This window comes from Scomber japonicus, chromosome 11, assembly GCF_027409825.1.
Source record: "Scomber japonicus isolate fScoJap1 chromosome 11, fScoJap1.pri, whole genome shotgun sequence".
NCBI classification, from domain to species: Eukaryota; Metazoa; Chordata; class Actinopteri; order Scombriformes; family Scombridae; genus Scomber; species Scomber japonicus.
This window is the reverse complement of record NC_070588.1, coordinates 7,355,657-7,360,335: the sequence shown is the minus strand read 5'-3', so window position 1 is coordinate 7,360,335 and position 4,679 is coordinate 7,355,657.

Genomic DNA, 4,679 nt, shown 5'->3' with positions numbered 1-4,679 from the left:
GCTCAAAAAACTCCATTGTTCTGCTGGCTTAAAAAGGAATATTACATTAATATAAAGACTTTGACACCAACCTCTTTGGTAAAAACTCTTTAAGGAGTTATATACAGTACACTAAATGTTAGTGCAGTTTAATCAGCTGATCATTATCCCTTATACTATATCCACATAAATGCAGCCTGCTGACAAGTGGGGGTTGGATTGTATATGTAGTATTAATTTGGTATGATTCATAACCTCCTGTTCATAGATTAGACAGCATTTTGTTAACAATAATGTGACTTTTCTCAAACTGTTTACAATAAAAGCTTTTTGTGGCCTTGAATAAAAAAGCCTGAAAAGAAAGTTGTGTTCTTTTGGAGAGTTACTGTTGAAGCTCTTTGCCAATGTTTAGAGCAGATGTTTCTCATTAACGCCCCACCACGAAGCCACAGAGGTGTCAAATCAGTTATATAGTGCTTTTTAAGATTTGGCTTGACTTTATCTGTACACAGGTGTGAGAAATATAAATCATCTAAAACATGATTTACTTTATTTTTCATTACTGATTAATCTTTCCATTACTTCGTTGATTCATTTATAAAATATTTAGTCCATAAAACATCAGACGATAATGATGTCATCAAATGTCTTGGTTTTGTCGCAGGAACAGTCCCAAACCCAAGATACTTAATTTACTATAATGTCAGTCAGCCAAAAGGAAAAGCAGCCAATTCTCCCATTTCAGAGGCAAGAAAAGTCAAACATTTAGTATTTCTTGCCTAAAAAATGACTTAAATGGCTTCATTGTTTATCATAATATTTGAAGATTTTTTTTTTTTTTTTTTTTTTTTTGTCGATTACTTGACTAATTGTTGCAGCTCTACTTGTGTGGTTGAAGACTGAGGAGGCATGTTAATAAATTGACCAGCATTGGACATGACATTTTTAAATCAAGTGATATTCTAAGTTGTGCTGTCCCTGTTGCTTTATTACTAAAAGTGCAATAAAGCAGTTGTTCACCTTGATGCCACTAAAGTAAGATTTTTTTTTTCACAGAGACCAAACATTTAAAAAAATAAAACCATAACTGGAATATAAAAATAAAAACAACTACAGCTGAGTGCTTGTGCTGTGCTATACTGTATTAGTATGCAGATACACACAAAATAACAACATTTTCTAATTCAGTGAAATAATAATAATCATAATTAAAAAAAAGAGACATTGTACGTAAATATATATGTTTTTCACATCCAGAGAATAAAACACAACCAATTACATTCAAACAGCAGTGTGGAGTCAATGTGTCAAGACTATCAAAGTTAAATACAGTACAGTATAAACAAAAAAAAACAAAAAAAAACTACAGACATTGTCCTCAATGCTTTGTCATACAACTTTACAACAATGATACCAAAGTGTCACTGGGGACTTCACAAACCCATTGGAGAGTCATATGAAAATAATTCACACATAAATACACAACTTAAATGGTACACAGGAGTTACTACACTTGCCAAACGCCTCTGGCTTTTACCACATGTGATTAAATTATTTTAATAAATGATTATGATGCAGCACTACACAGTAAGTTACTTGATTTATGAAGACTTCATAGTGGTGTCATTGTACATAAATCACTCGCTGTAAAAAGAAGTACTCTGACAGCCATAAATGTAGGCTGTATAGTTTATGGTTAAATGGAAAAACCGTCATGCTCATCTGACATGTGATCTCATATGATACCTGTTGCTTAGAATAACAGTGAATATATCCCTTTGTCACTCAAACACTGGCAGCCAAAGATTATCTTTACATAGTTTCTGAAAAAATATGTCACTTTCCCTGTTGTGTTTAAATTAAGTGCTTATCGCTGCGGTTACCAGATTTGTATTTACGATAAATGGAGACATTCAGAAGTTATAACGATAAAATAAATAGCCAGTAGTGTAACAAGTGACTCCTACACCGAAAATAAATGTTTTACTTTTTTGTTGGAACGTGGTAACTTTGGACCATGTATCTAAAAAATCTGCACACATATGTTAACCAATTCATACACAGAATTACTGTATATGAAGACACACAGGGGGGAAAATGTGACACATAATGTACACTTTTGTTTTTCATACTCTTCTTTAAAATAGTAAAAGAAACATGCACTCGCTTTGGAAGGTTAGAGAAACATATTAATGTCTGTCCGATGATTGATATGGCATGAGTGACGTACACGGATGATGGTACTTTTCTTTCTTCACTTCTAAAACACAGGCAAAATAGAAAGGTGACAGAAACTAACAAGCACAATGGCAAATAATAGGCTACAGGCAGACAGATCACCTAGCTTGTTGAAAGCTCTAGTTAGTAACTGCAGCCCAATTTCCCAGCCCTCCCTTTCAAAAAACACAGAACTAGAACAAACAACTTCTTTATCAACTTCCCACACACTGTCACATAAGACGGTCGCTTCATGGTTGAATGCCTCTGAGTATAATGTACTCATAAATACTGTATATATAAATCATGCACTCACTCACACGCTCACACACACTCAGACGTTCAACTAGTCCTCTTCTCAGAAATGCTAGATTTACAAAAAATATTTACATCGGCTGATAGTGAGTAATGTTCCCAGCATTATGGACCAATGTGGTAAAAATGTTTTGAAAATGACGAAAAGGACTTGGGTCGTTGAATTGACAGCATCACTTTTAAAAAAGTGCAATTATTATTGATAAGGTCTGGATACAGCCTCTAAATGCTTTACAAATTATGAGATGTGAAAATTCATCTCATGTACTTCTGAATAAGGTTGTGTTCAGACTGACATTGGCACTGTATGAAAAAATGCAGCCCTGACTGCATTTTTTGTTGTTGCGGGAAAAAAAAACAAAAAACGCAGAATCATCTGGAAAGACAAAAAAAAAAAAAAAAAGGTTAAATCTGCCTCAACCTTTTCCTGCCATCTGACAACACAGAAATGTAGTGATGGAGGGATGCGGCTGTTATTCTTAAGAGGCCACTGTGTTTAAATAGCTGTTTTATTGTGATGTTTTAATATATACAGTATATAGGCTATATACATACATTTGAACATGTTTTCATTTTTAACTGATTTCAAAGTTGTAAAATGTATCCTAGCAGTATTATAAGTCCCTGATTTTTCTAGTGTTTTGGCATCTGATAAACTGTGAAGAATAGGTTCACATTTTATCTTAATACAATACTCACATGCCATGTATCCATATATGTTAACAGAGTTATTGGTTGCTGTAATAAATCTCCCTCTCCATACATGTATGAAATGTGAAGCTATCTTTTAACGCTAATGCTAACGTAATATAATGTGTCATTCAGTGCTAAGTTTAGCTGAAGCTGAACTACGCATTCTGAGTTCTCCAAATTGAGTCGGCACCCTCTAATGTTAGCATCTTTGTTGCACAAATTTCCATTTTTTTTGTCTCCCTGGACTGTGTTTCTTTGCTGACTTGTGTGAGCTGCATGTAGCTTTCTTTGCCACCTGGACAAAACAGTGGAAAAATAACTAGAAGCTAGCAGGTTTATTTTAAGTGCTAGCATGAAGTTACAAGCTTGACTTGGATGACTCAGAAATGCTGAAGCTGTAATTAGCTTCAAATTAGCATCACACTCTACGAGGGAAGAGCTTCACGGCCAGTATGAACAGAAGGAATGATGGCAATGACCAATAATTCTCAAAACATACAAATACGTTAGCATGTTGATAAAACTTGATGCTATACTTTAAAGCTGAAAGATGTATCACTCAAACTGGCCATTAATCTATAGCAACACTTCCCCACCAATGCAGCCCTGAGCGTCTTTTTTAACGCAGTGCTGTCGGTCTGAACACCTGGGAATGGGTGTATGGATGAGTATTATATTTAAATCATTTGAGAGGAGTAAGGCTAAAGACAGCAGTGAATGGGAATGTGACGTATTCATATTGAGCAGGGCCAGGTTTCTAAACTTACATTCAAGTGTAATGAGCAGATATCAGGGAACATGTGATTTCATGATGGCTACTCGGTGATAAGATTATTTTGTTGTCACTTAAACATTCAAACTCAAACACTCAAACATTGAAATCATGTAAAAAAAAATGTAGCCTGTGGGCTAATGGTAGAACTAACTGCACACAAAGACAAATACTGAAACAAACAATAAATGCTTTGAAAGTTTATGTGAAGCTGGTAACGAGTAATAAGGGTATTTAATTAGCTAACGTTGAAAAAAAAATAAATGTAGCATGTCAACTTTAATAAATACTGTATGGTATTTATCTAATGTTCATTTTATCAACAATAATATGTTCAGATAAATTAAGTTTAATATTTGAAAGATATAACATAGCTTTAATATATTATAAATGGACCTATTTCCTATCTCCGCCATGTAATGAAGAAATAATAATAATCATAGTGATAATAATAATAATGATAACTGAGGCAGGCAAGGATTTCTTGGTTTGGCACTAACCATGTCAAAAGAATTTACAGTGTAACCAAAGGCTTTTTGTGCACGACATGATCCCAGAAGGACAGTCAAACAGTTAATATTCATCCATTTAAAAACAATTTTGCTAGGCAGAGAGATCGCAACAATATTGTGATTATCAGAATGCATCTCAGTCCGCATGAAGCAGTTCAGTTTTTTTAAATTGTAGACGAAACAGCGCAGGA